This window comes from Dromaius novaehollandiae, chromosome 3, assembly GCF_036370855.1.
Source record: "Dromaius novaehollandiae isolate bDroNov1 chromosome 3, bDroNov1.hap1, whole genome shotgun sequence".
NCBI classification, from domain to species: domain Eukaryota; kingdom Metazoa; phylum Chordata; class Aves; order Casuariiformes; family Dromaiidae; genus Dromaius; species Dromaius novaehollandiae.
Window position 1 is genome coordinate 100,181,160 of NC_088100.1, and position 25,004 is coordinate 100,206,163.

Here is a 25,004-nt window from a genome sequence, read left to right on the forward strand (position 1 = left end):
GCTATGGCATGGAGGGAGTCTGGTGTCCACAAAATAAAGCCAAAGAACATTGTGATTTCTGGGAAAACAGTATTTGCAGCGCAGGCTCCAGACATGAGAAGCTGGGGTATTAGTAACGTATGGCTGGAGACAATCTCTGCAGCGGAACTCCTGCTTTCAAAAGAATAAAGGAATGTCTTGAGAGCACTGCTCCTTTCCAATCCTCTACTTAGAGGGGAAAAAGTGCAAATATTTTTCTTTCTGCTGTCATTCTGAGGATGAAGCCACCATTTGGATTTCTCTAACCCAGTGTTTAACTTTCAGATGACAGAAATACAACAGTTCACAAAAACCTGGTCTGAGCCCTCACACATATGCTAGTTAACGCTTTGATGGCTGAGTTACGTGCTTTATAACCCTAAGCTGCTTAAAGAAGAATTTGGAAAATTAAAAAACAAAACAAAACAAAAATCCCCAAATATATGCGTCTCTACTCTTTTTTTTTTTTTTTTTTTAAGACCTTCTCAGATTGTTTTATTTTCTTTTTTAGTAAAAGCCTGATTAAGAAAGTTATTGTCTGGAGGCTGTATTTGCATGACAGCAAATAAGGTCAACCTGCATTGTCCAGTGTTGAGGAAAAAATAACCTTTGGAGAAAAGGAAGGCAAATTGCCCTGTTCTGAGTCATCAGGAGCTGTTATGCTGAAGGAAGGAGACATTCTTGAGGAAAAAGTTGCTGGCACTGTTCTACAGCAAGGGAAAAGCTGCATTATACTGTGAGTATGGCTTTGCTAGGAGAACAGTTTACTAATTGGATATGCGCTCTTCTTTTCTGTTCCCAGGAGGTGATAGTCCCTGGTGGATTGATTAGTGACTATTGTTTGTTGCAATGCTTCGAGGTTGCTTTAGCTGCATGTTCAAGCCACGTGCCTAGTGCTTGGGTTTATAGAAGTTTGAATTTAGTTAGATGTCTACAAACTCTCCATACAAGCAGTGGTGGGTTCTGGGCCCAGAATGTCTTTATTCAAAGGTGCCTTCTCTCTCCTCCTCTGAAATTTCTGGTTCACACTTGTTGCTTCAGAAAAGCAGTCTGAGTCTACTTGTCTTGGGTGAACAGTTTTCTGTCATGCCACTTGCAGCAGCAGTTTTTAGAGGAAAAATCCCATGGTGAGGGAACATTAAAAAAAGCATCCTGCTTTTCTGCAGAGTCTTTTGAGGAATTCCATCATAAGGAAATAAAAATGTAATATCTGAATGGAATGACATGTTTCTGTTGTGTCTAAATGCTTCACCATTTGGTTTGCCAGCCCATTTCAGTTGTGTAAGTATAATTGATACCAGCACCCCATTTCATCCAATAGGAAGGTCACTGTATGATATAACTTTTTGTACACTTCTATGCCCCAGTTACTGTAGAATCTATGTAGCAAATCTTCCTTTCCTGATATCTTTCGAGTATGCAGTTAATCTGATTCAGACGAGCCTCCCGCCAGCTCCAAGGTATGCCACAGGACAAACTTATTCCTGACCAAGCTTAACCAAAAGGGCCTCTACCTCAAACAGCTCAAGACCAGCACCCTAACCTCCAGCTGAAACATGTAACATTGGTTTGTCCTTCAAGTGGGAAGCCAATATCATTTCTCTACCATAGGTTTTGAACAAATTTCCAAGTATGGCAGGGCGCAGTGGCAGGCATATAGTAGGACTTTCGGCATGTATTACACTGTGCTCGACAACTCTATGATCTGATCCAAACATGCCCACCAAAAATAACCTCAGTGAACAGCTTTTATTTTAATTATTCCAGTGTGGGACTCATGAAGTTTTGCCAACAATCTGGTTTGTAAAGCTTTTTGTATCTAAGTACAGAAACCCATAGTGTGTAGTTAATCCTCTACTGGGATTTTCCTGATCTAATCACAAGTTTGTTCTCTATCCTCATCTTTCTTTACCTGTCTCTTGCTCTTAATGCTTGCTGTTCACCCCATTGACTCCTTGAAATCTTGCCCCCTCTTGGGTTTTTTTTGACCATTCTTACCTAGCTTTCCTCCCTAATTTTCTGTTTTCTCTTTCAGCTCCACTGCTGTTGGTTGTTAGTGGTTATTTGGTGGTTCCCTAGTAGTTCTGATCTCTGTAGTGCTCTCGGTGATTTCTGTGTGTGGGCTCTCCTCTTCCCTCTTTACACTCTCCATCCAACCTACCACATGGTATAATAACCTAACAACTACAATGACTTGCAAATCTGGCTTTTCCTATTTGATCAGTTTCATTTTGTCAACTGCTCTTTCTGTCGTCTTCTCCACTTTTCTCCTTCCTCCTATCTCCTTCCCTTCCTCCCCATGTCATAAATCATAAAACATGTATAGTTTGGTGGGTTGCGCTGCTAGCTTCTGCAGAATCCTCCCAGGGCCTGAGTGGGTTGGCTATCATTGTTGCTCTCTGTTCTCTACATTGTACTGTTTACTTAACTCTTCCATTATCAAACTCCAATTTGTTTTGTGGGGAAGTACATGTGCAATTTGGGACATGGTAATGGTGCAGTATTTAAGGAACTATTTACTGTTATTTTGTAAAAAACCTCAGCTAGCCAAAGAATTGTCCCCTTAAAAAGATTAAACCTGAAGGAAAAAATGAAAAAGAAGAGCTGATTTGGTGTTCGGTTTAGCTTAGGTTCATTTTCTTAGGTTCATTTCCTTAATATGCCAAAAGAAACAGCTTTATAAGGAAAGAGGGGGAACTTTCCAGACCAGGATAACCTATAGCCTGATAGTTTTCAGCACAGGTGTGGAAAATGCAGGTTCAGATCCATTCATGCCTAGAGGGAATTGAACAAGGATCTCCCACAGTCGGAAGGGAGTGCTCTGGTTGTAGCGCTATTGCGTAAAAGAGGCCTGGCAGTGATAGTGCCTAATTCTCTTACTGTTTTGGTGGAGGAGTTCTGGATAGCTATGGAGGAGGGTGGAGATTCCTGACTTGAGATAGGCAACTAAATTCCAGGGAGGCTTAAGATAGTCCTAATATATTCAGCATTACCTAGTGGCTAGTTTAGGTGGTTCCCACGAAGCCCTCTGTTTGGGGTGTCTAAGCTCTTTGGTTCCCAAAGCTTGGGATTCCAGCAAGCAAACAGACACCTAAGAGTCCGGAGCTGAAATTTTCAGTGGTGTGATGCCTAAACTCTGCTTGTGTCCAAAGACCAAAATAATTATCTGTATTTGTGTAAATGCTTAGCTACAGGGTCTTGTTTTTGCTTACTTTGATTATAAAATATGAACAATAATAAAAAAAGGATAACATGATCTTTATATTCAGCATTCATATAACTTTTACATCCCATCTGTTACAAGATCTATAACACAATGCTTAAATTTATGAAGCAAAATCAGGGGAACCTCTTTGGAACAGCTAAGGACAAATGAGAGGTACAGTTTTGTGAGAATCCTTTCCCATTCAAGACATTTTCAAACTACAGCTTACTAGTGTGCCACCCTACAGTTTAGTTGTTGGCCTGAACCTGAACTGCAGTATACAATACTGGTATTTTCACTGTGCGTCACCTTTGGGCTGTACTCTGGTTCTGCAGCCTTAGTTTCTGTGCATACACAGTGGGGAGTACTTGATGGGGGATTTTCAAAGGTCTAGAGGTGCTTCAGTGTCCCATTACATTTGAAATTCTACTTTAGCATAAGGCCCTGAATATTCTTTCCAGTTTACAGTATCCTTGTCCCAAAGTATTTAAAACATATTTCAGATGTGCTGAGAATAATAAAGCTAAAAACACAGAGAAAAAAGGAACAAAATAATGCAGGACATAGTTAGAGGATCGCTGATTATTCAGACTAGGCAGTATTTAATTTTTAAGGCTTGTTTGGAAGGCCACTTCCCTTTTAATTATTTTTATTGACTCACTGATTGCAGCAGTGTAAGAAATGCTTCTAGAAATCAGATTTGAATTAGAGGAGGGTTTCACATTAAATCTGAATGCTTTTAAGAGAAAGAGATGCAAACATTCGATTTTATTAACTAGTATAAATACTGGAAACATAATGGTTCATTGATCTTGTTCTCATCAGTTTCTTTTTACCAAAATTACTGGTGCATTTGCCCATCTGTGACTAATAAAAATAAATAACCAAGAAACTGTTGCATTATGGTAAATGTAAAGAAAAAAGAACAAAAGGCTCTGCTTTATAGTAAGCAGGGAGATGCTGCAATATGCGAGCAAGTATCTGCCAGCAGTTATTTAAAAAAAAACAATCTGAAATAATGAAAGAACTATTGCTTTAAGAATTTTAAACTTTTAAAAAACAACAACCTCAGATCATGTAGATTTGGTGCCTACTCACTGGAAAGTCACCAAATCTCACTTGTTTTGCTTGGGCCTCACTCAAACATAACTGGCCTCAAGCTAGTAAGCAAGCCAGCAAATGTCCTGGCTTGTAAAGAAATCTGATCCAGCTCTGTAAACTGAACCCAGCCTAAAAGCAGTGGTGAGGGGAACATATGGAAAATTAATGACAGATAATAGAATGGTGGGACAGCCTTAAATAATAAAAAAAAGACTGTTATTAAGCTTATGCAATGACTCCAGCTAATGGTCTTTTGGCTCAAGGGCCTCTTGAATTAAGAAAGTTACAGGGTAGTTGAATGTTGCTTTTCACTCTGCCAGCACCTACGTTCTAGAAATGGCTGCTATATTGCCTTTACCCCTCTGCAGCCTGAAATTCCCCATTGCCTAGTCTTAATTGATACCTGTAGCAGAATTGCATTATAAGCTCATTCAGCCGCAACAGCACTTCAGGAAGTACAGGAATTCTGGTCCCACCTGTTTAAATAAATGGGAGCCTCAGGAAGAGGTGTGGATTGGAATTTGCTTGGGCTTGAATTGGGTACAACAGCAAAAGCCAGGTAGAGAATTACAAGCCTAGCCAAGCACTAGCAGGAGGAGGTAAGGGTGGTATGTGTGTTTTCTTTTTTCCTCTGTGGACCTCCAGGCACTTTGCAAAGATAAGTGGTATGATGTCACGGATGGGGAAACAGTCCCAGGGAGCTCACAGTCGCACAGCACCTCACTGGCAGGCAGAGTGGGTTTCACAATGGAAGGGAAAGAGAAAGAGGAAAGAATCATTTCAAGGAAAGAGTGTGTATTTCTGGAATACTTGAATCACACATTTAGCTGGCTGATGGCCTGGGATGCTCATGTAGGGCAGAGTTTGAAATGTGATGCCATACGGGAGTTATTTGATACCAAAAGAAAAGTGATCCTTTCCTTTTCTTCCCCCGCTTTGTTTGGTAGCAGACCAGTTAAAACTCAAATGTTCGTCCTGCCTGGTGCCTAAAATGCCTTCTCTTCCTTTCCCCCTTCCTTTTTGAGGGATCGCCTGTTACCAGCAGAGGAGCATCAAAAGCTTCCTTTACTTGCTGAATGACTCAAGTGTGTCTTTATTTCTTATTACCATGTCCAGTCTCCTGTGTCTTTGACAGACCATGCAGCACAGGAATGGACCAGGTGATTTTGCTTCATAAGCTGATCCCCCTCATGCTGAAGGAGGTTTCATGTATGTCTGAGAAAAATGGCAAGGACTATTCAGAGGGAAAATGACAGGCTGTATTCTCAATCTCTTGGTTGCTAAATAACATTCTGTGCCTGCCGGATTATTGTCTTTGTCTCCTGGTGAGCAATCTGGCAGGAGCAGAGAGCTTATGCTCTTTCAGTTTTAGATTCTCTACAGGAGGAAACTTGTTCTTCTTAGTTAGTCTCGTGTTTGTCTCTGCTCTTTTCATTTGGCTTTTTTTTTCTTTTTATAATCTGAAATGAGGATCATATTCCATGATCCTTGCAAAACCATTCCCATTTCCTGGAGATTAGAGTATTCCCTGGTCCTTGCTCACACTTGCAGTATGGAACAGCGACACACTCTGTTATCAAGTAATAAGTAAAATGTCAGCTAAAATGGAACGTCAGCAAAAGGGGTTTATACGTGATTGTGATACAAGAGGAGAGTCTCACTCTGCTGAGGAACATCTGTATTACCCAAAATATTTCTGGCTGCATCATCCATCCTGATACACATGAGCAAATGTTGGGTTTAAGGCTCATTTGCTCACTCAGAGTGCCTCTAAGGCCAAAAGTGGGGCAACTCACCTCATATTTTGGATGAAAAATTCTTCATGCCATACCATTTAGTGTGCATTTCAACACACACTTTTTTGCCTGAACCTGTTGCCTCCATCCACCCCACATTTCTTATATCAAACACAGTGTCTTAGGGTCCTTCCTAGAAGAACGTGGAGGGTCTGGAGGTGAGAGGGCTGAGCTCATCCAGTAGAGCAGGTGCTGTGGTCTCTTATATCACCTGTAACTTGGGAACAATATCACATTTCCTTCCTGACTGTTTGACCAAGAAAAGAAATGAGTTTTCCAACTACAGTTTTTTGGGTGTCTGTCTACATCTATACTGCAGTTTAAAAAAGCATACAGGGGTCAGTGCACTGACAAATTGGTGAATTCAGTGATCTGTATTACAGATGGTCAGACTAGATCATGATAAAGATTCATTCTAGCCTTAAAAATTGATGTCTATGAACGTTTAAACATGCTGAGATGTATAGGAAAAATGCATATATGAAAAAATATATATGTATATATATTATTATTAGCAGTAATACCAGTAGTGCTGCAGAAAGCCTTAACTATGCACAAGAACCAGGCGGAATTTTTTCTGAGAAGTAGCTTTTAAACCATTTCACATGGCTCAATGACTGGTATCAGTAGGGAAGGAAAGAAATAAGAAATATTTAGAAATACCAATGCTTCCAAACATAAATATTTCCATTTCTGGTTTGATAAATCTGTTGAAATATTTCAGGTTCCTGTGGCAGAATAAAACAGCCTAAAGGTAAGACTTATGATATAAAAGAGTTTTTCTGTGGCCTTGATGAACCTACGAACTGACCATGAAAGGTGATGGCTCCGGAGTGCACAGCGAATGTTTTGCTTTTCTAATGTCTAGAAGATTCAATACATCTAAAATATAACAAAAAATTTTCCTGCAGGGCAGTGGAGATGTCCTACTAACGAGAGGGAGCTGTATTCTTTTCTCATCACCTCATAAACAGTGGGGTTCTGACCAAGAATGTTAGGTAATGCTTGCCATACACAGAACTCGAAGGAGGTATTACTTTCATTGTATAACCCTTTAAGATTTGAGGCAGTATTGCTTAACAAAGCATATTGTTTTTCCCTCTTGCTTTTACTGAGCTTTGATGTTGATTTTAGAACTTGACAGCTGTGTTTAGACTTGTCGTACATCTCCCAAACAGAAAAAAAAAATAGAGATGTTCAGGGCAACAGGCAAAATAAACTGCATAAAAAGCAAGATTTGCCTTGGGGACTTGTGGGCTAGATCCACAACGCTAAACTTCAGGCCATGTCCCTTTTGAGAGAATCCTGCGACTTGAATTAGGTGCCTGTGTTCCTTATACATTATATGGGCAGGAATCTATACTTCCGAATGGGATTCATAGCCACCTAATATGTTTGGTAGAAAATACTTCATAGAAAGGTGGAAAGCCTGGTTAGGTACCTTACTTTACAAGGATCCCTACCTTTGCTTGGGTTTCTGAGCCAGAAACATAGTAGAAAAAGACCTTGAGAGACCTACGGGACTACTGGACTTTCCCTGTAGTGCTCTTAATTGTGATAGTATTTAGATGTGAGTGTATTATCTGACTGAATAATTACGGTGAAACTACAGGAATTATTAATAGATTCCAGAACTGAAAAAGTCAGACTATGTTACAGGTATCAATGAATGGAAAATGAACTTTTTATGCCTGCTATCAAATCCCTAACATTAAAGTTTATTCTTAGATAGTTTAGCAGGTTAATATTATACAAATTCATTCCACGTGGCTTTTGAGAGGTGTAAAGAGTTCATATTTGTTCAATAGCTGAGTTTTTCAGATGGCTCATCTTTGAATAATTATGAATATCTTCTGGGTGTTCAATATCTGGAACCAGATGAAAACTGTGATGTGCACCCATTTCTACAGATGTCTGAGGAGAATCTGCTACATGGTACTAGTCTCACTTTCCTCTTCTGACTAATTCAGGGGGACTGTACAGAGGGAATCAGGCTTGGGGCTGAAACAGAAAGAAAAAAGAAATCAAGGGACATTCAGAATTATAATAAAAGAGAAAGTCAGTTACCTGAAATCTCTCTTTTCTCTTCACTGTACTATCTAGTGGTAGATGGCCCAAAAATACTCATTCTTCTTGAATTCCAGAAGATAGCATGCAACTAAGTGCTCTTAATGAACTGTGTGTCACAATATTAACCAGTTCTTTTCTTTGGAGTAAAGACATTTCCATGGTGCTTGATTAAGTCACAGCCCTCTCAGGGGATCTCGCCTGAGTTTCAGCAAGATTATATCTAAGGGAAGATGCAAAACCTCAGCCCCCTTTAGATATTGCTCTTTATATGTTGTTTATGTATGTTCCTGATTCCAAGTCTGAGTGAATCTTATGAGAGCAGAGCCTTTGTAGCAACCTCTTTGTAGGAACAAAGCCTGCCTACACCGTAAGGATTTCTGTTCTATAAATATACTTTCCTGCACTCTGAAACGAGACATCTTCACCTTTGTTTTCTCACTCTTTTTTCAAAATTTATTTGCCTTTGGCAGTTGAGGGATAGGGCATAGAAAGCAATCCGTGCCATCCATTGCACATACTTTGAAATCACTTAAAAATGCATGTCAGCCCCCAAGTCTGGGCCATCTTAGAGAGGAAAAATCTAAAAACTCTCTCTAAATATTTTGCAGTAATTTACAGCCAGACCCAAATTTCATAGCTAGAGTTCCAAACCACTGTGTTTAGGAGAAATGTCTGGAATGCAGTGCATTGTATTTAAAAACAAAGCAAAACAACCTTTAATAGCCAATCCATCATTGAGCTAAACAAAATCCGTTACTCACACCATCCTGGAGGGGAGGAAAGGTGAAAAAATTGAAGTAAAAGTGTGTATACAGTGATCAAAATTAATCACTCTGGGGTTTGGAACAAAGATGAAAACATAAATTAAACAAAACTGCCTTTAATCCATAAAACATTTAAAAAGCCAGTAACAGGATTCAGAGGGTCCAGTGTTCAATTCCAAAGAAAACTATATGAAAGCCCAGGAAGCCACTGCTGCTTGGTTACCCTTGAACTAAATATCAAAGCAGAAAGGTATCTCTTTTCCATATATAATTTTAAAATAGTTTATAAAGAAAGTCAGAAAATAGATCTTAGGACTAACTGTTACTAGGCTGCCTTGCATCAGAGGAATGAGTAAGAAAACTATAATGCCTCTTTGCTGGAAGATGTACCACTGTTTCATCTGTCTCATGTAACTCTTGGTTTGTAAAGACCAAGAAAGAGTGGGACAGATTTTTTATTGCCCTGGGATCATTTTTTTTCCTCTCCTCTCATAAAACTTCCATATGCTTATACAGCCATGTCTTGTTTTCAATTTTAGTGAAGGTTTTTTATTTGGAGTCTCATAAAATTCTAATTTACTGCAGCTTCTTTTTATAAAATGGGGGGGGGGGCATTGAGATAGCATGTGCAAGGCAGTCTCAAGGAATGCATTTTAAATGTAAAGCATCAGTCAGCTTATCAAACCCTGCTTCAGTTATTGGCAAATACTTTTCCTCATTCTTTAGCCTATTATCGCCTATTCTCACTGTGTGTAAAGAAAGGCGAAATGACTTTACAAGCTTACTAATATGCATTCTTTCTTTTGGGTATGGAATTCAAGTGCTGGACTTATGAAACTTTTTATTAGGCCATACTGATGCATAGTGGGTATACTGGGAGATGGCAGGGGGAACTTGCCCTCCCAGTGTGCCACATCTGGCACTTACTTGGTAATGACTCCTCATGCATTCTTGTGCATTATAGTCCCCAAATTCTACTTAAATAGGGAACATGAATGTCGACTTACTGGGTAGCTGCTGATTTCACCAGCATAAAGGAGTGCATAGAGGAAAATGGGGAAAGACATAGGTCTTTCCTTTTGTAAGGGAGAAGCCAGAGCAGAAAGTCCAAAGATGCCAAAATAGACATATCGACTTCATCTTAATGAGCAGTCTGAGAAACACCCAGGAGCACTATGAACTCCCAGATCTACCTGCTCGTTGTACACATGGACTCCTGTAGGCAGATGCCTTGTAGGGATGCCAAGGGACAGCCCATCTGGATGTGTCTGGTGGAAAACTGAGCACCAAGCATGCTTGAATGTGTGAGGGTTCACGCATTACTTGCATTTGTGTCTTTTCATATTTGGTCTTCAATCGGACAGCAAAGCTGGTCTACAAACTGATATCCCTGTACGATGCGCTTAAATAATCAATTCTCCTTCTTGGTTAGGAGATGGTTTGCATCCACAGCAGGGTGAGGGAAAATCAGGTGGAAGAGCCTTGCCTCGTCACTGCGTGCTTCTGAAGGAGTCAGGTCTCACTGCTCATGAGAGATGACCTTCTATCAGGTCACAATGTTTACTGAATACTGTTGAAAACTCATAAGAAATACTCTCTAAGAGAGCAGCAGTACATCCCTCTAGAAGTCACCAATGGCAGCTGGACTTTTTCCAGGTCGGGAACAGAGGATTTATCTCTAAGGGAGGAAGAATACTCCCAGGCTCACCAGGGATACCTGCTCCTGCTCCGTTTTCAGAATTGGCTTGTGAACAAAATGTGGGCCTGAAATGTTATTTTAGAGCAAGATTTCTATACAAAGAAACAAAGTGTATTTCCTAGTTACTTTCAGCATAGTTGCTTTGCTTTTCTCCAGTGTTAAGCTGATTAACTTACAATGAGATCCTCATATCTTAAATTTTAAAGAAACTGGGTGCTAATGAGTTACTATGTTTCAGAGTTACTATGAAATCTCCAGCAGTCAATGACTTCAGGAGAACAAGCCTGTCTTTTTTCAGCAAGCAGCTACATCACAGTTACATGACCAAATGATGCACTGGAATGGAGTGATTGTCCAGAGTTAATGGTATATTGCACCAGCACAACCTATACAGAGGGTATCATCAGGCAAAACATGCAGTTTAACAATTTTGTACAAACTGAAACGCATTTGCATATTTGGTGTATCTGATAGATATGTAAGCATATGCACACTCACACATGCACACACGCACACATCCACATACACACACACCATTTCTCTATGAACATATTCTTCCCTGTGAGCCACTTCCCATGCTGGCATTGTACCTGATCCTGTATAGGTTAAGATACATCAGGAATACAGCATTTGTGTTGTTTAAATGCTTGGAGGGAGGCCTCTCCTGGAAAAGGTTCATTGGCATGGGCCTACCTGAGCACTGAAAGGCAATTCTAATTCCTGTGGCACATTTGAAAGCTACTCTTGCAAAAGCTGTAACAAAATATGAGCAGCTCTGCTGGAGAGAAACTGCCAGGCATGTTTTTTTTCTCTAAATAAATCATAAAATAGGCTTTTAACTGCCTTTCCTCCATAACAGCTACTTAACACTGTTCACTAATGTTAAGGGAAAACAAAAAACCCCAAGTAAAGTTCCTATTCCGTGTAAAAATATGAATTAAAACGAAGTGTGCACACACACCCACCCTTTTCTTTCCTTCCTGTTTTGTTTGGTGTTTTCTAGCTCGGCTTTTTGGACAGCTGAATGGGGGCTGGGAAAGTGTTTACAATATTTTCACATGATTGAGATGGCAGAGTTCTTGCACTCCGTGAAAGGCCTTCTGTTTTCAGATGGCATTGAAAGTTTACCGTCTTTCCAGACAAAAGGAAGAGAGCCCGTTGCCAGCGGATGAGTAATGGGCATGGCCTCCGCACAATACCTTCTATCCAGCCCTAAATCTACATGGTGTTCTGAGGCTTCCCCGCTTCTCCAAAGCAACCTTTGTCTCCGCTCTGGGAGACCAAAACTGCTCGTTGGGTGAGTGGGGAAGCAGCCAAGAGGGGAAGGCTTGGTGACAACAGTTGCTCAGTGCTCACTGCCCAGTATCTGCCTTCTTACTATGCTACTATAATAGTTGGAAAACCATCAACAATTGGGCATCTTCTATACAAATATGTTGCAGACCATCTGTATAGCTGTTAGTTCCAGAAGATTCCAGTAACTCACTAAGTTTTAATACATTTTGTCTTCTTTTTCCAGTTAATCTGATGGGCTGCCCTGAGATACATGATTAAAGCAAAAGCCTGCTATAATTAATCGGTGGAAGCTAAAACTGCACAGAAGTTGCCAATTCATGTATTTGTTTTCTTACATGCAACTTGAAGGAGGCATTTTCCACTAGTGGCAGTATTAAATCCTTATTTTTTTGTTAGAAAATATTTTGGTGAAAATGATTGTTAAAACATTCTTTCAAAATATTATAACAGACTGTTCTAAGCTTTTTTCCAGAGAATCTGAGCACTTGTTGGCGTTGTAGAGACCAGTAGGTAATTTTTTTCTTGTTTCTGTTGTAAAGTTTCCTAGAACTTGTCTATTCGGAATATATGCATATGTATGTATGTATGTGTATACTACATGTGTGTGTGTGTAGATGTCTCTCTGCTTGCCTGCCTATCTAAGAGAACTTGTATTGCACTCTCATGTACTTTAAACACAGTAAGAAGAACCTTTGAAGAAGTAGCTAAGCATTCATTAAGTACGCTCTAATGTTGAATGTTTGCTCAGCTAAGAATTGTCAGTATTAAGTTCTTATTCTTTCATGCTAATTTGATGTTGCATGAACACTGATTTATTGCTCTCAGGAAAATAGAGGCAAAGACGTAAGACATGTTGGATTTCTTAAGGGTTGGTTGTAGCTGGTATCAGCAATTTACCGATTAACTTGCAGTAACCTGTAGTGCTGACAATCCTAGGTACACAAGTAATGCATTAAAGTTATTATCAAAACTATTTTCTAAATTACCTTAATAGAGCTTTCAAGGTAACCAGTTCTATTCTTTGGACTCTTTTCTTTTCTTTTCTTTTCTTTTCTTTTCTTTTCTTTTCTTTTCTTTTCTTTTCTTTTCTTTTCTTTTCTTTTCTTTTCTTTTTTTTGAAGAGTTAACTGTTTAAAACAGCATTAAAACTATCTGGCTTCATTTCCTCTGCTGAAAGAGCAAGTCAGCTGAAACTTGGACTTTTTGCTGAAAGGGGGGGAAAAAAGAGGTAGTTTTTCTTTTAAAGAGCATGACCATAGACATTCCGCTCTGATGCCTTTAAAGGGGACTTCCCTGTTTTAAATGCCCTCAAGCACAGAAATACCAACACTTCTTAATTGTTTAATATATTACAGCTTAAAACATTTATAGGAGTTCTTTCCAAGTATTTCACTGTTCCAGGTGCTTGGTCCTGCACCTCCTAAAATAATAGCCTATTTCCCCTTAGTTTTCATGTGCTTAGTGCCACAATGAGACATATGCTCTATATCAAGGGAAGGGGAAGTGAAGGAAGTGAGTAGGGCTGCCTGACATTGGTGTGCGTACTTGTGGCATACACAGGCTTCTCTGTCTTGCGTGACACAACTTTTAAAGAATGAGAAAATAACATGGCTTGGACTTAAGCTGTATGATCTTTGAGGAGAAGAATATCTTATTGTTAAGCATTTGAATGTCACTCTGCACAAAGATCTCTATCATCACTGCATCTTCTAAGCAGCATCACAAAACAAATAATAATCATAGCAATCAACAGTGCTAAACATTCAGCAGTCCACAATACAGCCAGCTTGCAGCCATCTTACAGCCATGCTACCAACAGTATTCAGTGTGGCATGGATGTGGTGCAAAGTCTGATCTCTGTCACATGCAGTCATGCTCTGAACCCAAATAAAAGAAATTTTGAAAAAATATTAAGCATTATTTTGACTCAGCTGGGGCAAAGTAGGACAAACCAATTTGCTTGACCTCTGCTTAATGTAGTTTTAAACTTGTTTAGCCAATATGAAGTTAGTCGTCTTCTCTGCTCTAGAAATGAATCCTTTAATACAGAGCACTTAGGGCCCCTTAGGTTTCGGTGGGGCTCTACCTTGATATAACACAGTCTGAGCTACTCTATCAAACTTATTATCACATTGCACCTCTAGTAACAATCTCAGACAATACCTGCTTGCAAACTGTGCAATTCAGCCAGCCACATGCCATGTGGATGGGCAAACTGAACGCGCAATGATTCAGCGCATGAGAGTGAAACTGGGCAATCAAGGGGACACAATGCAGTTGTCTGGAAATACCTGTTGAAAAAGTCTTCCTTCTCCTTCCTGAAAATCCTCCCCACAGTGCAAATGCAAGCTAATGCAAATGTTTTAAAGACTTTGGGTTTGAAGACCTTCTCCTAATGATTTCCCGTGACAGACGGGCAGGTGGACACAGTTTCCAGTAAGGAACTGGATGCAGGGTCGCTCTGGCTGGCTTTTCAGGGTGGATTGTGCAAAACTGAGCAATTCTGTGAGAGTGGAAAACTGAGTCTATCTGTGACTATAGTTTCAATCATGCACTTCCCAGCTAAGTTGCCTGCCATCTCTTTGAACCCAAGTCTCCCATGTGACAGGGCAGTGATCTGGCTGCTGAGCCACTAGACTAATATTGTTCTTTTAATCTCACAAAAATGTGTTATAAAAGAGTTTGATTCACATGAGAAATTAAGTATAAGATCTGTTCTCATAAAGACATTATACCATGAATGCTCTCTTTCTGCTGGCTGTAAGAATAGGTGGCTCAAGGGTGAAAGGGTAACATTTACATTTAAATACACCTATTGGAAACACACAAACAGAAGGCTAAAACTACTGCACCCTCTCTGAATGCTTTTAGAGTTTTCTGCTGCTTTGCTTTTTTTACACACCAGCATCTTTTTTTTTCTTTTTAAATAACCAAAAATGGGAAACGAGATCCTTAAAATCCTATAAAATAAAACAAAGGTCTTTGTGCCAGCAGCATAAATGGATGAGCCTTCTCCAACTAATTATTTTACTCTTCATATGGATGTGCAGCTCCAGTCGTGAAATCCAGATATGAACTGGAGCTTTTTTTGCTGTTACACTGATTGGTAGTGCTGGCTGCGTGTGATGCTGTTTACATTTCCCAGAGAAAGTGAACAGCACTTTTTTCTGTATCTCCCAAACCCAAATTTACACTACGATAAAACAGAAAGCTCCTTACCACCTGGAGAAAAAAGAAACCGAAACATTGTGGAAGGAGCACTTGGTGCCGGGGTGGCCTGGCAGCCAGGGTGAAAGCTCAGCGAAACTCTAGAAATGCACACACTTAATCTAGGCCAGGGCTTCTTCCCTTTCCTCTCTGACATCCTCCTCCCCTCCTCACAGTGACAGAGGCTTAAGGGCTGATCAGAAACTCTGCAATTGTCTTTGTTCTTCTGCACCTCTGGTTGCAAAAAATATAAGCTGCGTATTTTACTGGACTATTTTTCAGATTTTTTTGATGGTTCTTATCATGCTTGTCCAGTCAAACAAAGGCCAAACTCAAATACTTTGAATAAATGCTTTAGAATTATGATATAGCTGGAAATTAGGGGCTGTATTCTGAACAATTTTTTGTGCATGCTTCCCATTTTTATTAAATCATTTTATAACTTATAGCTAATAATAACAATCATTAAATAAACTCCAGATGCCTCTGAACTGTGAAGAACTTAAAATTCAGATCTGGACGTGGCAGCTTCTTAACTTCTAGTTAATATTTCTTCCTTTGAGTATATACATAAAACTGCTGTCATACTATATAACCTTGTATTGTGATGAATCCTAAGGCTGTTTACAAACTTAATGAAAAGATGTGGCTTGTAGAACCTCTTCTAAGTGCAATGAATGATGAGATCTTCAAAATGCATGCAAAGAAATAAGAACTGAAGGATTCCATATCTCTGTGTTCAGTAGCTCTTGATGGACCTTTCTTTTAAGAGTTATTTTATAGTATTTTGTACTTTTTATACTTTTGGTCTGTGCAACATTGTGTGGTTATATAATAATGTGCTGTATATATATAAAAAAAAGCATGTCCCTTAGTCTTCCTAGTCTAGCATGTCTTAATCTTCCTAGCATGTCTTACTAGTTCTTACATTATGAGAAATGCTGAATAATATATACCTTCTTATATATACTATATACCTTCTTCTTTCTTTTCATAATTTTACATCAAATATTCATCAATCATCTTTTTTTTTCCAGACGGAGGAATCCTCTATGACATAAACTATCCATGTAGGGAATCTTTTCTGCACATCAGATAATCTTTGTTGTAGCTTTCCTACTTCTGCTATGCCCTTTTGGAGATGAGGGGATCAGAGGTGTACACAGTATTCACCATGAATTTATTACGAGACAGAAAGGCATCCTGTGTGCCATTCTCTATACTTTTCCAAAAAACTCCTGACATCCTGTTTGCCCTTTGACTGCTGCTGAGCATTAATGTGACATTTTAATGGAGCTTAAAGGTCCACTGTAAAGAGGAGTTATTCTTGGCTGGATCATAACCTATCGATACACAGGGCCATGATACCTAAATTCAAAGTAGTTTATGTCCTCTGTAGAGCAATTTAGACAACCTAAATTGAATACTTACATCTTTTGATCCTACAGTACAGCAAAGGTGCCTCCGTGCTCCTGTCCAGCAAATGCGAAATTCCTTTCAGCCATCCAGTGGCAAACAATAAACACCTTGGCCCACTGAAAATTCAGGTCAAAAATGCTTTTCTGAGAAAAATAAACAGCAAGTAAAACTCACTTTTAAAAAGTGGAGGGGATGGTGGATGTTCTAAGGCTTTGGTTCCTGGCCCCAGTTTTCTATTTTTAGTCAGTAATAATATAACATAAAATATCAAGCTACTCTCAAGAGCAAGGACCTGCTATCTATTACCAGCACAGCACTCTCTGCTAGGTTGGTTGTTTCTCGCATTTGCTTGGGTGAGACTTAAGTGTTTCTGGGGAAATGTCATGGGAACTTCCAGGTCAAAGAAGGAAGCATGTAATTGCTTTTGGGTTCTCATATAGTTAGACAGTGTGGGCAGAAGATGGTCTGGAGCACTGTTTGAGGTTAGCAGATATTCAGACACCTCCACTCCAATTTAAGCAATATTACTGGATGTGGACCAAGAAGTTTACGCTAAAAGTTTGGTATCATTAAGTTATATCAAGTATAGTTCAACTACAATCAAATACTTATTTACTAGCTTGAGGCTCTGAACGAGTAAAATATAGCCTGACCAAATAGAGGCTGTGAGAGGAATGCAAGCTCTACTTTACAGGTTAACAATCTGATTTCTCTCTCATACCCGTTTTACGGTCATTTAACTCCATTGACTTTGGTGGAATGATTCCTGATTTACAGCATTGCTTCAGAGCAGGTTTAAAGCTGTGTTATACAATAGCAATGCTGGTGCCAGCTCTTTGGGAGCAAAGTGTGTTTGCATTGTGCATGCCACAGTACTAAGTATCAGTTCTGAGACCCTCAAGAAAATATTTATTCTTTTTTGATCCGCAGAGAACCGATCTGCAAGAAATTAAATAGGTCTTTCATTTGTTGCCTTACTTGTATGATTTAATCACAGTTAGGATTTTCTTCAGTGATTTGTCATTTATCAAGCTAATCCTGGAGTTTGGGATCAAATGGGTAGGCTAGAGGTTTATATAGGCCATTTTTGTGGGTATATTTGGCAGGAATGGACATCTCCAACTTGAAATTAGATCTCAAAAATACTGTCAAATGCGGAAAAAAAGCCCCATAGAATTTGCTTATAGCGTTAGTTAATTTAGACACTACTTGGAAATTAGTTTACCTCCTCTCACTTCCCCCAAGTGTGAGTTTAAGTTCACACATAATAGACTATTATTTCTTCAGACCATTTCTTCAGTTCAAAGTGTTCGACATGTACCACCATAGGAGGCATGACATGCTTCCTAACATGGTTTGTTTTCCTACATGTGAAGGAGATGGGGGAAACAATCTGAGTGAATGTGCTTGAGTGGAGAACTAGGATCTGTCTTCTTAACTTGACTCACATTGACATGGAATATTTTTATTGTGGAAAGCTAAGCAGGCTGAACATGATAAACCTGCAATCCACCTCACTGCTAGGTAAATACAAATGTGTATGCTGGACTCCTCCTTAAGAGCTTTGGCTCATGTGCACTGAGGATACTGGAAAAGCTGAGGCGTGGGTGCACATCTGCTTTTGTTGTCTCTCTGATGTACATCTTAAATTGCCAGAGTTTGCCTTTCACAATCCTTAGTAGCTCATCTGTCACTGTGCAGCTGTGGAGGGATCTTATCTTCTTTGTGAACTAGCCCCTGTCTTCTTATCTGTTCTTTGGAGAAGAGATCAGTCAGCCCCCTCCCTCTCTTTACCCATAAAATGATCTTAAGGGGGATAGAAACATGAAAAGTCCAGTGCAGAGCTGAAAAGAGCAATCTGTTTCCTGAGAGATGTCATTATTTCTCAGTTCGCAGTAGCAGACAGTTTAAACTAATGATCCTTCCAGAACATGTAGACCAGCTGAGCCTGAGACTCACATTCATGCTGTGATGCTTTGATATCTTGTTATGAGCAGAGTATTTCTAGTATGGAAAATGTGTTTTGCAGCATAATACTAAGGGTAATAACAAATAAAAGCAATATCCCCTTACCCCCCAGTAAACAACCTCCGCCATGGTTATTTATTTGATGGATCTTGGAGACTTCAAGGTCTTCATAAATGTTAGGATTAATGCAAGACAGACTTAGCTGAAGGAACCAGGTGGCTCTGATGTCACCTCTCTACTTCTTTTTCTTTTTTCCCCCCAAATCTTGACTCTAGGGAGGGAGACTAAAGTGTTTCTTTTTTGCCTGGCTGCTGAGAATGAGCCTCATAGTTGTGGTCTGTTTGCTCAACATTTGCTGTGCTGCCCAAGTGTGAAAGCAAGCATGGAGGCTAGATTCTCACTGACTTCTGTGGGATCTGGAGCAGATCCATGAGGAATGCTACTGTTTTCAGCACTTCTCTTGCTCTGCCTAAGAGCAGGCACACTGAGATATGAATGTTGTTGCAGCTGCCACATGCTGCATGGAAGCCACATGTTGATGATTATTGCTTTAAATGGAAGGTCTTTGTTTAAAATGCTTCTTTTTTCCATCTACAACCTACCATTTTTTTCTACTACATTTAAAGTAACAGTATGTATTTTTAAAGTTAACAGTGATAGCTGGAATTTACATAATATTACACTTTATATTTATAAAAGAGACTATCCACATGTATATTTATTTATTTTGCAGACATCTTTATAGTAACAGAGAACTAGCCCCTAATTAATTGAAACAAATTGACCTATTCATTCTTCAATTGTTTGTATCATTTTATGTTGTGGTTTCTTTATTACTTCTAGGTCTGCTTTAGTTCACTCTCCAAATAATAGTGCTTTTCTTTAAAATATAATGAACTGTGTTGCATTTATACAAGTTGCATGGTCAAATCATGTTAATGCCATCATCCTACAGTATGGCATGTTGCAATGCTAATGTTTGCTCTGAGAACTGATTGCCAGCTTCCCTATGACTGGAAAAGAAAGGAAGACCTGGACATCCTGGCTACATCCAAACTGGTAAGTAAAATTGGTCAGAGACTTTTCCCTGAGGCCAGCTGGCATAAAAGAGCCTGCATTCACACAGCTAAACTCTTTTACCCTCCAAATCATGGTGGCCATGTCCAAAATACCTATCGGAGATGGTGCCTGACCCAGATTAATACTCAAACTGTGCTTTGGCATTGTCTGGAAGAGTGCAGGCGAGCTTTGGTCTAAACTATGCCAGGGACCAATTTAATAGTATGGATCATTTCAGGCCTGTGCTTTGTTGGTCCTGTTTAGTTCATCTAGTGTCAAAATGAAATCCCAGTCACATTGCCAGGAGTCAACAGAAAACCACTATTGGTCTCAGTGGTCAGAAGCCACTGAGAAGTATATTAGTCTGTTTATTTCCTTCATCTTTGGATTCTTCTTTCTCTTGTTCTGTCTTTCACCAAATGGGTACTGATATGAACATTTTGAATCTCATAGAGCAATGAAGTTGGGTTGTCATCTGCTCAAAAATGGTTGTTAGTTTTGAATGACCTCAAGGGTTATCAAAGCAGCCGAGGTTCTGGAAAAGCCAGCTTCAGCTCCTCTGTCTGATGCAGGATTTCATATGACATCAGGCAGGTCACTTAGATCTTCTGTGACTCAGCATCCCATTTAAAGTAAAAAGCCATGAGGTGTTCAGATACACCACCTCAGGTCCTCAAGGTCACAAAGGCACTCTAAACTGATGGGAACATAAAACTCCCTTTGAAATCCGTGACAACTTTTTTCACATATCTGGAAAGAGAATTTATTTTAAACCCTGCAGAATAGACATGAATGCATTCACCCCTATGTCAAGATCCTTTTACATTCACTGCACTGAGGTTGGGTCTAGATAAGCCTGAGATGTCATATGAGGATGGCTGAGCTAGTTTGGGTACCAGGTGCTCTCTGTTCCTAGGGATAACTCTACGTATCTAGTACCCCAATTAACCCATATAAAGCTATTCTTCACAATACTATACTCCACTTCTGCCTGCAGCAACATAAATAAGAATCAGGCAATTTGTGCTATAATCTTTTTTCTATTCTAAAGATAAATGACAGTGAAAACCAAGTTGATTTAAAAAGCTCATCATACAAAATGATTGTATTAGGCCATGCTGCATTACTGAGATTACAGAAAATGACCTACATTTATTGAATTAAACTGTGATTTCCCAATGATCTCAGCAGCAGCAGAACTGGGACATTTTAATCATTGCATTATCAGTTTGTGTAGTAGGTAACTGCTATACTGAATTGCTGCTCAAAATGAAAACCAGTATTGTTTCATCCAGAGGTTTCTGGTTTCTAGCACTAGTCTTTACTTTTCTTAGAGCTCAGACATATGATTGAATTACTGGAGCTGACAAGTACTGATTTCAATGACATTTAAGCTAACGCATTTTTAACCCCAGGTTTGCTACAGGCTAAGAGCGTGCTGTTAATTAATACAGTCATTTGATGTGCAGCACCTTGCTGAACCATGAGAACTTGATTGTATGCCCTCGCCCAATGTTCCTTTTACGTTAAAAAGGCTCTTTGTTTCTTAATTGACCTATTCATGGATCAGTCTCATGAAAGAGACTACGAAGCCTGACGTGTATGTAGTCATACCTGGCCTGGGCTGCATGAATCCTATTTAATGAAAATGTTATGAAGAAGAGAATGGAATTGTTGCCCAGAACGATTTACATAGAAAGGGATCTTTTTTCCTGAGCTGGACTTAGGAAAGCAGGAAATATATCAAAGCAGAGGAAGAACATTTGACCTGATTCACCTTTGTCTTCCTTTCCTTCCCCCTTTAATGTTGCCCCTTAAGCCTGAAGCATGCTCCTGTGGCTGCTTGCATATGGCAGTAACTTCACTCAGAACCCGTGAGATTGTTGCATCAGTTAAGGTTTGCAAGGCCATAATGTGTTTATTTTCACAGTCTGGTCTTGAGAGAAGCCGAGGGCCTGCATCTCCCTCCCAGTGATAAGGACGATGTCGAAAGTGCTCGGTGCATTCCAGGGCAAAGCCTTGCAAGGCTGCGCATTATAGGGCTGCTAATGCTCCTTTGGAAGTAAACAGAAATACCTTCGATCATCACTGGGAGTGAGCCTGGGCCTTCATTAACAAAATAATAATCATAGTGGCTCACATCAACAAAAACCAATTCAAGTACTTCCCAATTTGGGGAGCCTTTGGAATCAGACAGAGATTTGCAGCTTGACCCAGGGAAGAATATCTACATCTGCCTTTAGTAGGCAGAAGGGTGCAAGCTCTGCCCAGGTGTGAGTGGCCTGTGGTGCTTGGGGATGCAGCACTGTGGCCCAAGCTGGTATTTCCTGCCTCCTGGCAGAGGGTATCACCACAGGCTCCATGCTTTATTCACAGCGTGCAGGTTCTGTGCTCTCCTATGCAGCCATAATCTCAGGCTTCAGCTCAGGCTCTTTCTGACCTTCTTTATCTTTTTTAAAGCTAGATCCTTTCAGCTCATTGTCTCTCTAACAATTCTCTCTCTTCTTTTTCTCTGCTTCCAAAAGTGAACCTACTTTGCCAAACTCCCCAGTCCACCATCTATCCACCCCATATGTTTATATTTTCCTATTGCCGAGGCACGTTGTGCTGACCTGCCTGGACAGAGCTCCTTTATCACAGAGATAAACATGATGTCCCTGTCACATAGAGTTTCTGTCATGTGTGACCTTTCATCTTGAACTGCCGTGACCTTTTTTTTATTAATGCTGTACTGTGCTGCTTGCAGAAGCCAGGAAAGAAAATCTTTTGTTTCTAGATAGAATACTGCTAAAGGACATGATACGGTCTTGTTTTTAATCCAGCTAATTAAAATCTGCATGTGCAGTGTAACTGAGAACGCAGCCTTCGCCCACCACTTTCCCACAGGCAGGGAATAAAGGCCTTTAGTGCAGCAACAGCTAGCCACCCTTGGATAACAGAGAACAGAGCCCACAATTCATCCCAGCTTTCCTTATCATATCCGTGGAGGGCTTTCCTCTCCCTCCCCCTTTCTCTCCATGGAATCACTTACTGTAGCTATGTGCCTCTATACATCACTTCAGAATGTAATCAGGTTAAAAATATGTTAGCTATCATTTATCTATGCTAGAGCAGGCTCTGAATATAATTTGTTTCCAGTGTATTAAAAAGAAAAAGAAAAAAGCGTCTATTTCTAACCAAATGCCAAACCTATTTATGTAAAACTATTTTGCTAAGGACTAGCTGAATAACACGGTTTAGCAGTTCACATTTTCATATGTTCATTCTGTAGGGTTTTTAGGATTTGCTGGATGGTTGTGGTTATTACCAAGGCTGTCTTTTGTATGTGTTTGTCAGGGAGAGGGTGCCATGGAATTTTTTTGTGAAACATTTCCTTAGTTAGTTTTTCACTTGTTGCTTTTTGTTGGGTAACTGAAGTGGGGAAGGGAAGAGAAGAGGGAGGGAAGCTGGATGGAAAGCAACAGTAAGGGCAGAATGGGATGCACTAAAATTGAGCCTCCACCTGTTTTTCCTTTCTTCAAGTCATGTTTTATATGATGATGAGGTCAACAGGGAGCATAAAAATGTGCCAGGAGATTCAAAACTTGGAAGGAGATTGTACAACATTAGTTGAGAATACATCTCGATGAATGTAAAGAAGCAGCCCCATCCCCCCATAACTCCCACCAGTAGAGCACACAAACGGGCTTTCTGTGGGCATTCCCTAATAACAATCACAAAGAACTGTTCAAACAGCTGTGTGTTCAGCTAAACAGCATCCACATACTGCTGTAAAAAATGCTGATTTTTATGTCAGCTTCCCTAGCTCAAGTTCAGTGAAAAATAGTTACCATTAAAAAATTAAGGGAAAGTGTTTTTGAAACAATGTGACGCTTGAATAAATATGCAACATCTCTGGAAATGAGTTATGGTCTTACTTTATTTGCCGGTAATGAATTATTCATATGCACATTACAGTCAGTGAATGATTAGAAAAAGATATGAAAAGGCTATGTTTTGAAATCTAATGAAGTTTATTAGGTGACATCAGTCTAATTAAATTACCTAACATCATTTTTTTGATACCTGAGTATTTTAAAAACAGAGAAAAGAATGATTAAAAAATGCCAGAAATACTGTCCTGCCTATATATCCAAAGAAGTACAAAGTAGGGCTTTTCATCACAATTTAGTTATCTTACGCTGACCTCCAAATACACAAACAATGAGATTGGTACATGCTTCTGCTTTTAGTGTCTACAGAAGAATAACAGTAAATAATAGCTAGCTATTAGTATATTCTTATAACTCTTATAAAACTGACCACTTTGCTGTGTTAGTCACACATGACAAGCAGCATGGCATAATTCACTCAAAGTTAGTGAAGGTTGCTGAACATTAGAGCATGCTAAGTGTCAGGCGTAATAATGGGACATAAGTCCCAACAATGAACATTTAATATATTAGAAATTAGGACCTCTTTACTAAGTCCCTAAACCACTTTATGCATTCATAACTTCATCCACAAAGTTTAGCAGAAGGTAGTACCCAAAACTTTTTAGAAGCTTATTCTGAATACACTTAATGAAAAGAGGATATGACATTCTGTAGTCGAGCACACGAGACCTGAACCTACACTTCAGAGATTTTGGTTCGGTTGTCTCATCAGCAACCTTGTAAAAGTATTCTTTATTTGTGATACCATGGAAAATAAGACTGTGGTAAGAGACAGTATCTGAACTTTTGTATCAAATCATTTTCAAAGTTTTTGATTTCTGTTTCCAAAGTTTCTTTCAATGTTTTCAAATTTTTATAGATCATACCTCTACTTTTTCTTCTTCAGTGTTAATCTTCTACACAGCAGATGTATACTGATCTGCCATAATAAGAGCAAATTCTACATTAAGAAAAAGTCAAGAAAACATCAGAGGCTTACATGACAAAGATAAAGTTATTTAGAATGTTCAGCTATGACTGTAGTAAGATCCCTTTAGACTGATACTAACCTCCTATCAAGGCCATTTCTTAAATCAGAACCAAAAGAAGTGAATAATTGTGATTATATTTCCTTTGACACTGCAAATTCCTCTCACAAGCCAATTCTCGGATTTCACTGCACCCCTTCTAAACAAAGGCTGTCTAGCCCAATTGTGCAAGAATGTTTTATAAGGCTACGAAATGAAGGGTCAGTTAATTATGCCCTTCCTACAAACGATGAAGATCATGGCAGTAATGCTGCGTCCAAACTGATGATTCAGGGGGACAGTAGGAGGCAGCTGCTGAATTGCAAACTGAAACATGAGTCACCCACTCTCTGACTCTTACGCGAAAAAAACAAAACAAAACAAAACAATATTGTGATCAGAAGTTACTTTCCCTGCCTCAGAGCGGAGGAACAGAGTGGCAGCTCCTCTGTTCTTGCAG

The 25,004-nt window shown here is 39.5% G+C and overlaps 1 long non-coding RNA gene across 1 annotated transcript in view; it reads left to right on the forward strand.

The window, feature by feature from the left end:
* The first annotated feature begins 535 nt into the window (after positions 1 to 535).
* The window catches only part of LOC112997342 (uncharacterized), a 240,492-nt gene continuing 216,023 nt past the window's right edge, over positions 536 to 25,004 (forward strand). The window contains exon 1 of the long non-coding RNA XR_010388545.1: positions 536 to 754. This is a non-coding gene — a long non-coding RNA (uncharacterized LOC112997342). The remainder of the gene's footprint in view (positions 755 to 25,004) is intronic.